This window comes from Mandrillus leucophaeus, unplaced genomic scaffold (assembly GCF_000951045.1).
Source record: "Mandrillus leucophaeus isolate KB7577 unplaced genomic scaffold, Mleu.le_1.0 Scaffold1469, whole genome shotgun sequence".
Taxonomy (NCBI): Eukaryota; Metazoa; Chordata; class Mammalia; order Primates; family Cercopithecidae; genus Mandrillus; species Mandrillus leucophaeus.
The window spans coordinates 184,805-200,042 of record NW_012101442.1 but is presented as its reverse complement, the minus strand read 5'-3'; the positions used below and the strand labels follow the sequence as shown (position 1 = coordinate 200,042).

At 43.9% G+C, this 15,238-nt stretch overlaps 1 protein-coding gene across 2 annotated transcripts in view; it reads left to right on the top strand.

Annotated features, from left to right (window-relative positions):
• The first annotated feature begins 4,924 nt into the window (after positions 1 to 4,924).
• Positions 4,925 to 15,238, top strand: part of MTM1 (myotubularin 1) — a 98,820-nt gene continuing 88,506 nt past the window's right edge. The window contains exon 1 of one of the 2 annotated variants that reach the window (XM_011974579.1): positions 4,925 to 4,984. The gene's annotated coding sequence lies outside the window, so the exon portion shown is untranslated. The remainder of the gene's footprint in view (positions 4,985 to 15,238) is intronic. The other variant, XM_011974580.1, reaches the window with a different exon arrangement.

Genomic DNA, 15,238 nt, shown 5'->3' with positions numbered 1-15,238 from the left:
CGGCTAATTTTTGTATTTTTAGTAGAGACGGGGTTTCACCATGTTGGTCAGGCTGGTCTTGAACTCCTGACCTCATGATCTGCCCGGCTTGGCTTCACAAAGTGCTGGGATTAAATCTCAGCTTTATTGGGCTGGGCATGATGGCTCAAGCCTGTAATCCCAGCACTTCAGGAAAAAACAAAACAAAAAGAAAAACCAAACAAAAAAACAAACTCAGCTTTATTGAAGTATAATTTATCTGCAATGAAATTCGCTCATCTCATGTTTATAGTATAATTATTTGGGGCAATTGTATATGTTTTCATGATCATGTCACAATCAAGATATAGAACATTTCCATCAATCACCCCCAAAACTTTCCTCTTGCCTCTTTGGAGTCAATCCCCGGCCCACCTCTAGGTTGACTGCTGGCCCCAGTCAACTGTGAATCTGCTTTCTATCATTATTGTTTTGCCTTTTCCAAAATATAATATAAATGGAATCATGCAGTGTATAATATTTTGTGTACAATTTCACTTAGCATGGTATTTTTTGAGATTCATTCAAGTTGTAGCATATATCAATAGTTCTTCCTTTTTATTGCTGAGTAATATTCCATTGGGTGCATATATCACCATTGGCTTAGCTATGGGTTTAGTCAATGGGGATTTGTGACGCTTACATTTTTATTATTATTATTATTATTATTATTTTGACAGGCGTCTCGCTCTGTCGCCAGGCTGGAGTGCAGTGGCATGATCTTGGCTCACTGCAACCTCTGCCTCCCGGGTTCAAGCGATTCTCCTGCCTCAGCTTCCCGAGTAGCTGGGATTAGCTGGGATTATAGGTGCACGCCACCAAGGCTGGTTAATTTTTGTATTTTTAGTAGAGACAGGGTTTCACCATGTTGGTCAGGATGGTCTCGATCTCTTGACCTCGTGACCTGCCCACCTCAGCCTCCCAAAGTGTTGGGATTACAGCTGTGCCCAGCTTTTGACTATTATTTTTGAAAGGCTGCTGTGAATATTTGAATACAAGTCTTTTTGTGAACATATGTTTCCATATCTCTTGGATAAATATCTAGGAATAGTATTGCTCGGCCATATGTACATTTACCTTTATAATTCACTGCCAAACCATTTTCCAAAGTGGCTGCACTGTCCTGCTGAGGCTGCTTTTTAAACACAGGCTGGGGCTGGGGAGGAGGAGGTAGGCAGAGCTGCTTTGCAGTTCTCCTAGAATCAGAAGTTAGACCTAGGCATTCATGTGCTTCACAACAAGCTTATGAAGGAGATAATGAAAAAAACCCATTTCACGGATGAGGAAGTCGAGGTTTGGAGAGATGTAATTGCGCAAAATCACACACCCAACAAATGGAAGAGCTAGGATTGAAACCCTGGGACCTTTGTGTCAGTGCCCAGGGGTTTACCCCCTACCCTCTCCCATCTCTCTCCCCAGTGACCATCCTGGCAACTTGGGAATTCTGCTGCCTTGACACTGTATACATCGCATTTACATCTATCCTCAAGGGGACACAATGACCCTGGGAGGTGGCATTCAACCCCTCTTCTTCAGAGGAAGCAGTTATTGATCAGAGAGGTGAAGTGACTTTCCCAAGGCCAACAGCTTGCCTATAGAATTTCTGGTACCTGAATCAGGTTTCCTAGTTCCAAGTGCTTTCTGCTAGACCATGGTACCCCACAGTTACATTTAAAATTTTTCTTTCCTAATTTTCTTTTTCTTCAGCCTTCTCTTTCCTCAGTAAGAATGCCCCTCCCTTTCCTCCACCTTCCCCTGCCTCAGGCCTAATACACGGAACCTGGTAGGATTAAGTTGAGGCAGGAGTGGGGACTGGGGAGACGAGAGCATAGAGGCCAAGGGAGAAGTAGCAGGAAACAGGCCATTTCCTCACTCAGGCCTGCTTCTTATCTAAGAGGTGAGAGGCCAGAGGTGGAGGTAAGCGATGAAGCCAGTCAGATCTGGAGTGCAGGCTACTCCTGGTGCTCCATAGCCCACCTCCCCCAACTGCAGAGAACAGGATGAAGCCTCCGAGGGTAGGAGGTGCCTCTAGCCCTCCAGCCTGTGCCTTAGCAAAAGCGGAAGGACTTTGGGGGAAAGGGGCGGGAATAGGTGTAGAATGTGCTACTCAGAAGGGCTGTGGAAGAAGCAGCCTCAGGTCACATCTATTGCCCTCTCCTCTTTACTGTCCTGGAGCCCTGGAAAAGGAGGCCAGCCATCTTCTCACAGGCCTCCTGCATGTGGGGTGTGTGTATGTGTGCAAAATGCAGGGAAGCCTGAAGATTCCTCAACACACACACACACACACACACACACAGAGAGAGAGAGAGAGAGAAATGTGAGTGCAGCCCCAGCCTGGAAGAGGGCAGACGCAGTCAAGAATACAGCGATGTCACCAAGGGCAAGGCGGTAACCCCTCCATAGTATATAACCTTTTTTTTTTTTTTTTGAGATGGAATCTCACTCTGTCATCCAGGCTGGAGTGTAGTGGTGCAATCTCAGCTCACTGCAACCTTCACCACCCGGGTTCAAGTAATTCTCCTGTCTCAGGCTCCCGAGTAGCTGGGATTACAAGTGCCCACCACCACGCCTGGCTAATTTTTTTGTATTTTTAGTAGAGACGGGGTTTCACCATGTTGGCCAGGCTGGTTTCGAACTCCTGACCTCAAGTGATCTGCCCGCCTCGGCCTCCCAAAGTGCTGGGATTACAGGCCTGAGCCACTGTGCCCAGCCCATAGTGTACAACCTTTACAGTTTTCAAAGTGCTTCCTCATCTGTTGCGTCATTTGATCTCTGCACCTACACCGTGAGACAGGCATGGCAGGGGTTACTCTCTCCATTTCACAGGCCAAAGGCTAGTCTTCTCTACTGGCCCTTTCTGGTTGAACTGCATCTTTCTAGAGGTGGGGCTGGGCTGGGGCTGGACCCTGGAGAAATCTTCTTCAGGAATTAGCTTCTTAGGATGAAACCAGCCCTGCTCTGCACCTTCCCCACCTCCCAACCCCCAGCTCCTCCCAGCTCCAGCAAAAAGCTTTGGCCTCATCTTGGGACACTTAACCAGGCCTATTATATGCAAGGTATCCCAGGCAGCTGCTGCCCTCCCTCCACCCATCCCCATTTTCCTCTATCCCTCTGCCCTAAAATTAACAGATACTAGGAATCTGGAGTTATTCAGCAGCCCACCAGGGAGCCTCTCTAGCATGCAAATTTACTGAGCATGCTTTGAAATCCAGCACAAAAGTGAATGAGATTCAAAGGAGTTCATAGTCTGGGGAGGGTAGTTGGCAGAGTAGATGTGTAAGCAAATGATGACATCAGTACAACAAGAAGGGCTGGGTGGGGGAGACTTCTAATTGTGCGGGGGCCCAGGAGCAGCTGCTATTCTGCTGTCTTTCCAGGAGTTTGGCAAATCCAGGAGAGAGGACCAAGTGCAAAGGGCTGGAGGAAAGAAAAAACCTGGTGCATCAAGTTCCCTGGGAGCTTGGGGTGAAGAGCAAAAAGAGGCACACTGGGAGAAGTGGCTAAAGAGTGGGCTGGGTTGGATTCTGGATGGCTTTGTTACTCATCTAAGAAGTCTAGACTCTTCAATACAGCATATATATGTATATATAAATAATGATATATGAATATATGTATATGTGTGTGACTATGGAAAACACATGTATACATATACACTGGTATCAGCTAAAATGCTGTTTTTAGATGCTGGAGAACTAACACATACAAGATAAAAAAACAGGCCATGATAAAGTCATCCTATTTACTCGAACTGCTCCCGTATAAGTATTATGCAGTACAAAGAATATTATGCTCATTTTTCTATGTGCCAGATTGTCTTTTCTTTTCTTTTTCTTTTTTTTTTTTTTTTTTTTTGAGACGGAGTCTCGCTTTGTCACACAGGCTGGAGTGCAGTGGTGCCATCTCAGCTCACAGCAAACTCTCCCTCCCGGGTTCAAGCGAAGCTCTTGCCTCAGATTCCCGAGCAGCTGGAATTACAGATACCTGCCACCACGCCTGGCTAATTTTTGTATTTTTAGTAGAGATGAGGTTTCACCATGTTGTCCAGGCTGGTCTCGAACTCCTGACCTCAGATGATCCGTCTGCCTCAGCCTCCCAAAGTGCTGGGATTACAGACGTGTAATCCCACGGATTACAGGCCGCGCCCGGCCCAGATTGTTTTATTTGATTACACAATGAATTATCTTCTTGACGTTTGCCTTCCTGCTCTTTTTCCTGTCCCTTTCTTTTTACTGTATCAATAGTTGTCTGACCCAAACCTCAAAAAGTAGAAGGAATTTTGGACTGAAATGTTTCCGTTCACTAAGTCTCAATTGCGTTCTTGGAAAGGTGCTGGCACAGCTGAGGGACACCCCAGCTGTTAGTTGAGTTTGTGAATTGCAGATCCTGCTCCAGAGTCACTGATCAGAGTCAGTGAAATTTCTTTTTCCCTTATGCTACCTCAACTTTACGCAGCCAACCCTGTGTACCCAATAATAGCTCAATTTAGTGGCATCCGCTAAAGTCTTATGTAGAGAACTTTTCTCTCTGGATTTCCCCTTTACTGAAGAAAAAGAGGGAGAGCCAGACAAGGGTCCCGGGACTACGCTTCCCAGCCGCCTCCGCCCGGCGCCCAGTCCAACTTCCCTTACAGGGAAGGCCCCTGGCATCTTGGCCCCGCCCATCCCCAGCACCATATTGCGAACTACAATTCCCAGCTGCCTCCATGCGTCGCACCCTTCAAAGTGGGCTTCCCAGCAGCCTCGCGGGCGAAGAGCCCCGCCCCTCGGAGCTGCTCCCCGGGTCGACCCGGCACACTCTTCCTGCCCCCTGCCCCGTCACGTGATGCAGTCTCGCCAACCGGCACGGGGAGGAGGGCAGCGGGCGGTGGCCGGGGGCGGGCAGGCCGTGGGGGGCGGACCCCAGAGGGGGCGGAGCAGGGCCCGGGAGCCGAGCAGCCTGGCAACGGCGGTGGCGCCCGGAGCCCGAGGTGGGTGCGCGCTCACGGCTGGCCTGGCTCGGAGCCGGGCACTGCGGGGACCCGTGGTGAGGGGATCGGGAGGAGGAAGTTGGGACTCTTTGGGCCAGCGGGTAGCGCGGGGCCTCGCCGCACCGGCAGGGTTGGGTGGGGGTTTCGCCCAAGCGCCGTCGCTGTCCCCGCGGGGCAGGGCTGAGGCCAGGGAGCAGCAGGCAGGTACCTCCGGCTTTCTCCCGTTCTCCCCTCCCAAGGTGGCCGGCCGGCCGGCAGCGGACGAAGGTCGGGACGGGGGTAGGGGTTGGTTGGCGGTGGAGCTGGGGGCGGACGTCTCAGCCACTGCCCGGACTTTGCTTCCCCGTCCCGGGGCGGTGAGTGGGCCGGGCGTCCGCCCTGCCTCCCCGGCGACGCTCCGCCGCTGGTCCTCGCTTTGGCCCTCCGCGCGGAGCGGGCGTCCGCCGCATCCCCAGTGGGCCCTGCGGAGCGGCCGCAGCCCGACACTGGCCGCGAAGCCTCGATGGTCGCTCTTGGCCAGTGTTTCTGTGTCATACACGAGAGGTTTATCTGCTTTTGCAACAGTTGAGGGAAGATCTTAGAGGGAACGGTTAGTTCCCTGATACGCAGTCGGAAGTATGCACGGGCACGAGCAAGCGCCTTTGGCCGGGTTGCCTCCCTTAACTGTCTTTTGCTGCGCTCAGGAAGTGAAAACTAATTTTAGTATTTGCCCAAGCAAGTAAGAAGTGAATCTGCTGCAAAAATTATATTAGAGCTTTATACGCACGCATCGTTTGAGGCGAAGTGGTTTGCGACTGGTTTTGAAACAGATACACCAGATCTTCCCAAGAATAAAATTACAGCATTTTAGAATTGACTGGCACCCTAAAGTTTACTTGTTCATTTGTTCCCTGGGTGGGGGAACTGAGGCCCAGAGAGGGTAACTAATATGTCCCAGGCTTCAGGGCAACTTAATGGCAAAGCTAATATCACAAGCCAGCTCTCTGGGGGTGTCTTGGTGTCTGTCTAGTCTGGATTCTTTTTACCACAGCTCAGTTTTATTCCTTGTGAAATGACCAACTTAGAGTCTTGAGACTGAGCCAGCAATTTTGCTAGACTACAGACCATTTTGAATTTCCTTCAAAATCGGTTTACCAGCCAAATAAGACAATCAGGCCTGTTACTTTGCAGACACGTTTGCTTTCATCCAACATATCTGTTGGGCACAGTCATGTATTCACCAGATTTGATTCTGAATGGCTTTTGGCTGTTTCACAAAATCAAATCTACTTTTAAGAGATTCCACACCATGGGGGAGATTTGAACCAGTGGTGCTGCCTGCAGCACCAGTGTATAGTAGCCTCCCAGGGTGCTTGAGGGTGGATAACATTCACGGGGTCTTGTAGATTCTAGTGTGGTTAGTAAATGATTGGTCTCTTTAACTTAAAGTTCTAACTACATTTATTAAGTTGTCGATGGTTTCATTCATTCATCAAACACAAGAGTGCCAACGGTGGGCACTGGGAAGACAGCAAAGAGCCCCACTGCTGAGGTCCCTGCCTTATAGTTTATATGTGGGGAGGCACACAATAAAAAAAATAGACAATGATATATTTTCTGGCAGAGATGAGCGCTATGAGAAAAAATAGAGCTCTGAAACCTTACAATGACAGTAAAACAGGCTGGCGTGATTGAGAATGACTTGGGCATTACTTTGAATTTCTAGTTTTAGATTGCCAGCTGCTGCTCCATTAGAGGAAATAAATCCAAAAGTAAATCTCTGAATCAAAGAGATTTTTTGGAGTCATCATTTCGCCAATGAGTGTCTTTTAGATGGTAAGCTCATCCCAGCCTCATTTTTACTCATATTTCCCCCCCTCTTACATACAAACAGTAAGTGATTTCAAATACCTAGGGAGGTATTTTTCAAATCTTTTGCAGTTTTCATAGTTAGATAGCTCACTGTAGCTACAGAAAGCTCTGCTGAGGTCAGTGTTGGATGCTGATTTCATGCCAGTGTCTGCTGGACTCTCAGGCCACCTTGCACAAGGGTTTCTCTTCCTGTGTAATGGTTTGTACTGTGAACCTCTTATCTGAAATGATCATCAGTCCTTGTGTTGTGTGGTTTGTAAAGAAACTAGTTCATTCTGAAATAGCTCAAGAGAAAAGAAGCACTCAACTTCTTAGGAACGAGAGTGCTCACTAATAAAATGGCATTAATGAGAGTTAACTGTAAAAGTTCATCGGTTTAATACCTTCTAAGTTCTCTCATATTCTGTATGTTCAATGCCTTCAAAGCAAATTTTTAATCTTTTACAGGTCTGAAAAATAATTAAAGTTACAAAAAATACTTTAATATTTTTTGTTCCAAAATGAGAGGCAGATTAACAAAATGTAGTTACTTAGGAACCACTGAAAACACATGGTTCTTGCTCTTATGGAGGGCTCCAAAATAAAGAGAAAAGTGGAGACTCCTCAACAATTAATAGGTGACATTTTAAAGGGGTAACCAGAGGATTTCAAAGTCTGGAGTTTCTCATTATTTCTAAAGTTTATTCGATTTTATAACAGAATAATAGATTGTTTTCATTATTCTTTAGTAATTTTCCTTTCCTGTTTTCGACCTCTTTGAAGTTCTGCTTTCATTATTTTCTAGTTTTCTAGTTCTTTATTTCCTTTTTGGCAGATGGCGGGGGGGACAGGGACTGTCACTTGCTTATAAGATTTTGACTCTGGATTGGGCAGCCTGACCCAATTTGAATCCCGGCCCTAATTTTATCTGTGTGACTTTAGGCAAGTTACTTACCTCCCTGCCTTAGTTTCCTTATCTGTCAAATGAAAATAATAATAGTACCTTTCTCAAAGGGTTGCTGGAATGACTGAGTGAATAATTTATGCTAAGTGCTGAGAAAAGTGTCTTGCATCTAGTAGACACTCAAGAAAAGCTGTTATTGACTTGAACGATATGGAACTCTTCTGTTTTTAAGAAAAAACATTATCCTAGCTATGTCTTAATAAACTTTTGGAATCGAGTAGCTTGCTTTTCTCGACATTTCTCTGCATTTCCATGTTGGCACGAGCTTTTGGTTCCAGGCGACCCTGGCAGCAGTGTCCTCAGTTCTTGCAGTGCTATATTCCCTTTACCATTTGGATTTAGAAATTTCTTGAGGCCACATTTTGTTGCCACAAACAGTAATAGAGCAAGAGAGGTGTTCTTCTAGTTTGTCTGCCTTGAAAGTGAGAGTGTACCTGGAGACCCAGCAGGAGTTACTGAGTTAGGTTCAGTTGTCATCCTGTAGTTGGGGGAAGGTTTTGCACTGGAAAGCTTTGCAGTGTATTTTTCCACAGTGAGTACCACGACAATCTCATCTTTTTCTTTTTAAGAATGTGGAGGCATCTCTTTAGATAATTGGCATTGGGTACTACTAGTGCTTTCTATTTCTACCAGAGGAACTATGGTAAATGAGCCTTTTGTTTGTGTGAGGTGATAGAAAGCTTTCTCTATTTGGATTACAGGAGCTGAGTTCAGGTCCCAGTTCTCTTCCTTAACTCTGTGTCACTGGACAAGTCATTTCACCTTGCTGCTGGTGGCTCTTCCATCTGTAAGATAGAGCTAGTAAAACCTGTCCTGCCAAGTTTCTAGAGTTCTTCAGAGAATCAAATATGCATCAGAGACCTTTGTAAAGTGTGCAGCATTATTATTATTGCATGAATGTGTTGTATAAGCAGTTGCTATTTGGAGAACTGGTATAAGAGGGCAGTTGTCCTTCCTGTTCTTGGAGTATCTTCCCTGTGGCTGTAGGTGTGGCCTCTCTGCCTCAATCTCCCTCTTTTGTCATCATTAAAATATGCAGGTATTTATATTGCCTCTTTCATATGGGCCTGATGTCACTGGTATACCGTAACAAGTTTTCATTTTGTGTATTCCTAAAATGGTAGTAGTGTATAACCAACAATCACAGGGCAACAGCAAAGCAAGCTCAGCCTCAGGGAATGTTGCCTGCCTCTCTCACAAGTGTCTCAGAATGGAAGACTTTCTCTTTTCCAGTCAAGACCCGACCGCAGCTCCTCAGTCCTTACTAGACTGGATGCTTGTGCTTCTGGGGTTACAATAAAAAGCGATCCAGGCTCTGGGGAAGAGATCATTGATAGCTCTCCAGGTCTGTACCATCATCCTTGCTGGAACAGGGCGGGCGCCTGAGTGGCCCTTTCTCGTTAAAGTTGTTTCTCAGTATCTTGAAATGTCTCTGTAAGTTGCACTTTGCAATTTCATGTACTTGTATTAGTTTAGTATTGCTGTTCCTTGACTGTCTTTAATAGGTAACTCCTACATATTTCAGTATGTTTTTCGTTTTCTATGCTTGTAATAAAAAGGGCTGAGGTTGGAGATATTTTTCTGATTGTCTGAAACCTAAGATGGTCCTATACACAGAGTAGACATTTAGTAAACATTATTTAACTTGAACTAGACAAAGGAGGCCAGCTTAGAACTGTTCACACATGATCATTTTAACCAATTCTGTTGCATGTCTAGAGATCATGCTTCCCTGTCTGCCAGGTGAAATGGAGCTCATGCTTCACCTTTCTTGCCGTGGTCAAATAGCAAATGAGAAAGTTCTGTGAATCAGTCATTGTCTTGCCACTCTTTTCTTCTCAGCTTCTTGATTTTTGAACTCTTGGCATGAGAAGTTTGAGTACAGATTAGTTTTTGCTTTGCTTGCTAGTATGTTTGGGGTGGGAAGTTGAAGGGGGAATAATTGAAAGTAAAAATAAAAGTTGTTTGTAACTCATTCAGCTCTTATCCCCTTGCCTCCAAACCCTGACAGCACACAGCGATGCCCTTTCTTTAGCATGTGATAATTGTTATATTTTGATAGCATGTCCTTGAACTTTTTTTGTGAGAAGGAAGCATTGTTTATTTCCCGGAGCCTCTTGCTTGGAATGTAATGGATTGCTACATCAGTTATCCTTTCCCCTTCTTGGGAGCTGTAGAGGCAGAGGTGGGTTGTAAGGGCGATTCGTAGCATCAGGTGGTGGTGCTTTAAATTCCCTTATATGACTTCTAAATTGCTTCATGGCCCTGAGATGACTTAGGTGGGGATTTAGGAGAATAGGTACTATGCTGGATTCCAGCAGGCCTGGAATTGGCCCAAGCTGTTTTACTGAAATAAGAAATGTAGCTGCCTGCGCAGCAGTGACACTTGGCCATGACATGAAATATACCTGCGTGTCAGTACTGTTTGTGGATAACAGTAAGAAGGAAAGTTTGCACTTGGTTTCAGTGAGACCCCAGGAGGGCGCTGCGGTTAACACAGGTTATGTGACTAGCAGGATATGAGAAACCCCAGCCAGTATTCCATTTTGAGTTTCCTGGTTCTGAGGTGTTCCTTGCCCATGTCAGTGGTTCTGGATCTGGGAGAGAAAGCACAGGTCCCTGTTGCCCTCACAAAGGGAGGACTGACCGTTGGCGCTGGCACCCACCTCTTTGAATTCCTTGCTTGGAGAGAGAACTGATTTTTTCAGAGTTGAAGCTGAGTCTAACTCCCTGCTGGACATGTCTTTCATTCACTATATCAACTCTAATAATCTCCCCAGAGATTCCCATTACGCCTATGGCATGAAACAGGTTTTTCTTATTGATGGAGATTGCCCTTGCTCCCTGGGAGCTGGTAAGACAGGCAGAATTTCAAGCCCCATCCTCACCCACTGAGACCCGACACTGACTCCTCAAGCTGAGTGTGAATTTTAGTGAGACCCCCAGGTGATTTGGCAGTAAATTAAAGTTCGGAAATAGTCTAATAGTACCAGCTCATATCCTGGCTTCCCAGTCCTTTAAGATAGCACTAGCCAATAGAGAATGTGTAATTTAAAATTTTCTAGTAGCCACTTTGAACAAGTAAAGAAACAGGTGAAATCAATTTTAATATATTTAACACAGCATATGCAAAATATTTCAACATGTCATCGACGTAATAATGACATGTTTCTCCTTTTTTGGTACTACATTATCAATCAGGTGTATATTTTAACATAGCCCATCTCAGTTTAGATTAGCCACATTTCAAGTGTTCAGGAGCTACAGCTGTGGAGAGATACATTTGGTCTTGATTTGCTGAGGATTTCATCAGATTCACTGTCAATGCTTAAATAGCCGCCTCGGTCATAACTTAACCTTAACATTAGGTGTAATCTTTGCCAAGTCCTTAGCCCAGTGCTTTTATATCATGTCTCATATGAATCCTCACAGCCTGTCTCTTATACACATCTAGATGTGTATAAGAGACAGGGTTAGGTCTAAGCTGAAGCGTTTAGGAAGCAGCAATATCAGGATTTGAACCCAGGTAAGTCTGACTTCTGGGTTTCCAGCCTCTGCTGCAACTTCCTGCAGCTCTCATGACTACAGGGTTTTTTCTCAGTTTCAGTTTTCAGTTTTGTAAGCCATATTAAAAAGGCACCATTGGTATATGTATGAAATGCAACCTTCTTTCTTGAGGGGAACTTCAAAGAACTCGAAGAATGCCTCTTTCTTCTCTGACTTTTCAGAGAGGGTGCAGAGTCCCTAAACAGAAGTTTCCTTATAGAGGGAATACCACGGATCAGGGGACTGCCTTTCCTGCTGCTCATTAGAATCACTTGGGGAGTTTTAAATACTTGCTTCCCTGGGCATTGCCCACAGATATTCGAACTTAATTGATCTGGGCTGAGACTCTGACATCTGTATTTTAAAAAGTGGTCCCAGTGTGCAGCAGTACTAGGAGCGCTTCTCCAACTTCGTTGCCTTATGAATCACCTGGACTTCGAGTTGAAACACAGATTCTGACTCAGTGGTTCCAGGATCGGCCCGGAGAGCTTTTTCTTCTCATTTCCATCAAGCTCCCAGGTGATGCCAACAGTGTTGCTCTGTGGCTCCCACTCAGAGCACCAAGCCGTATCATAATCACCTGAGGGGTTTTTGCAAAACTACAGATTCCTGGCGTCATGCCTGGAGTTTCTGATTCAGTAGTTCTGGGGTGGGGCCCAAGATCTTTACTTGAGAAGGCTCGTGCTTTCAATGTTTCACCATAAAGTATTATGTTTGCTTTAGGTTTTGTGTGGGTGCACTTCTAGTGTACATTTTTTTCGGTCATAAGTGGATGTTGAATTTTATCAAACCCCTTTTCTTCCTTTATGGAGATAGGTTTTTGGTTTTTTTGTAGAGAGAGCTTCTTACTTTGTTACCCATGCTGGTCTCAAACTCCTGGCCTCAAGCAATTCTCCCGCCTCAGCCTCCCAAAGTGCTTAGGATTACAGGCGTGAGGGAGAACATGTGTTTTCTGTCCTTGAACTTGTTAATGTGGTGGGCTATTTTAAGGGATTTTCTGATACAACTTTGTAGCATTAACTAAGTTTGTATTGCTGGGATAAACTCAACGGGGTCATGTTCTTTCTTACTGCTGGGTTTGATTGCTAATATTTTCTTTAGGATTTTTAAATCTTATATACATAAGATTTGGTATTAGTTTTCCTGTGCTGTCTTGGTCTAGTTTAGTATCGTGATTATGCTAGCCTTGTAAAGTGAGTTGAGGTATTCCCTTTTTCTGTTCTCTGGAAGTTTGTAGAAGATTGGAGTTACTGGTTCCTTGAATGTTGCTAGAACTTGCACATAGAGTTGCCTGGGCCTGGAAGATTTTAAACTACCACCTAATGTCTGCCAAATCTATAGCTGTGTCTGTTCATTCCTTCATCCTACTATTGTTTGTTTGTGCCCTCCTTTTTTATTAGTCTAACCAGAGGTTTGTCAGTTTTAGTTATGGCACCAACTTGATAATATAATTATGTTCATTTGTTTCCATTTTAGGGCTTTTCCCCTGCTTTTTTGATTAATTTTTAATGAGTAAAAACTTTGTATGATTTTTTAAAGTCCAATTTACATCAAGGTATATTCAGAAGGCTTTCACCCCTGTCTCTGACCGGGTATTCTGTTTCCTTTCCCCCCGTAGATGATCGGTTTTATTAGTTTGTTCTTCAAAGTATCTTTTGCAAATTTGAGCAAGCGCATACATGTATTTTCCCCTTTTCTTGCACAAAAACATATTTCATTATTCAGCCTCTCGCCCTTTTCACTTAAAGTATATACCAGGAATCATTCTTCATTTTCTCCTCCTTTCTTTAGATTTATTCTGCTGTTTGGATGTTTCAAAACATAGTATTTTGATGATTATTTAGTTGTAATATATTCTAATTTCTATTTTTATTGCATTCACCCGTGAGCTGTTTAGAAGTACATTTTTACTTACAAATGGATTTTCTAGGTATTTTCAAAACTGATTTACAACTTAACTGCATTTTGGTGAAAGAATGTGATGTGAACACTCGTAGTTCTTTGAAATTTGTCAAGGATGGGCTTATGTGGTATTTTTGTGGCTGGCTTCTTTCACTTAGCATACTGCTTTCTATATTCATTTTTGTGTTGTTGCATGTATCAGCAGTTCCTGACTTTCTGTTGCTGAGTAGTATTCCATAGTATGGTTATAATGTAATTTATTCATTCAGTAGTTGATCATTTGAGTTAATTCAGTTTTTGGCCATTTTGAAAAAAAGCTGCCATGAACATTCACATACAGGTCTTTATGTGGACTCATGTTTTTATTTGCTTTGTGTAAATACTTAGGTGTGGCATTGCTGGGCCATATGTTTAGTGTATGTTTAACTTTACAAGGAACTGTCAAACTGTTTTCCAAAGTGGACACGCCATTGTGCCACTTTACATTCCTACTGGCTTTAATTGTCTGCCTTTAAAATGTTAGCCATTTGAGTGTATAATGGTATCTCATTGTATTTTTAACTTACAAATTCCTAGTGACTAGTAATAGTGAGCATGTCTTCATGTGCTTGTTTGGCCATTAAGTTTATCTTCTTTGGTGAAGTATTTGCTGAAATCTTTTGCCCATTTCTTATTAAATTGGATTGTCTGTCTGAAGTTGTGAGGGTTCTTTATATGTTCTGGATACAAGTACTTCATCAGATATGTGATTTGCAAGCATCTTCTCTCAAACTGTGGTTTGCCTTTCATTTTCTTAACTGTGCCTCTGTGCAAGAGCAAGGATTTTTAATTTTGATGAAGTCCTATTTATTTTTTCCCCTCTTATGGTTTAAGCTTTTGTGTTTTAAGAAATCTTAACCTACATTCACAAAAATTTTCCCCTGTGTTCCTTCCAGAACTTTTTTAGTCCTGCTCTTATGTTTAGATCTGTTTTGGCAGACAGATCTTTCCCACCCCTGGTGTTTATACCGGTGTAATCCCCTTCCCTTGAGTGTGAGCAGGGCCTGTGACTTGCTTCTAGAATATAGACTAGAATATGGAAAAAGTGTAGGGATTCTACCGATATAATTAAGGTCACAACCAGTAGATTTTGAGTTAATCAAAAGAGAAGTTATCCTGGGTAGGCCTGAATTAATCAGCCCAAAACCCTTAAAAGAAGGTCTGGGTCCTCCCTGAGGTGAGATTCTCCTTGCTGACTTGTTGATGTGAGCAGCCACATTGAGGAAGCCTACGTAGAAAGGAACTGTAGATGGTCTCTAGGACCTAAAGGCTGCTTGGCAAAAAGCCAGGGCCCTCAACCATGCAGCCCCAAGGAAATGAGTTCTGCCAACACTCTGAATGAACTTGGAAGCAGATTTTCCCCAGTTGAGCCTCCAGATGAGAACGCAGACTGGCCAATACCTTGATTGCAACTTTGTGAGACCCTGAGCAGAGGACCCAGCTAAGCTGTGCCTGGACAGCTGACCCACAGAAACTGTGAGATGATAAATGTGTGCTGTTTATGGCTGCTAAGTTTGTTATTCAGCAACATAAAACTAGTATGTCTATGTTCCATTTCAAGTTAATTTTGTATATTTTGTTAAGTAAGAGTCAAGATTCATTTATTTTTCCATATGGACATCAAACTGTTCCAGCATCATTTGTGGGAAAAGGCCCACATATTTTGGTAATTTTGTTGAAAATCAATTGACCATTGCTAGGACCTCAAAAAGAAGGGCCTAATTGTAGTCTCTGTTCTGTTCCATTGATCTGTATGTCTATCCTTATACCAGTACTGCAGTGTCTTGATTACTGAGGCATTGTAATAAGTCTGGGGATCAGGTAGTGGAAGTACTGCAACTTTTTTTTTTTCTTTTCAAAATTGTTTTGAGTATTCTTGGTTGCTTGCCTTTTTGTACAAATTTTGGAATCATCTTGTCAAAGCCTGTTGGGATTTTGATAGGGATTTCATTGACTTTGTAGATCAATATTGA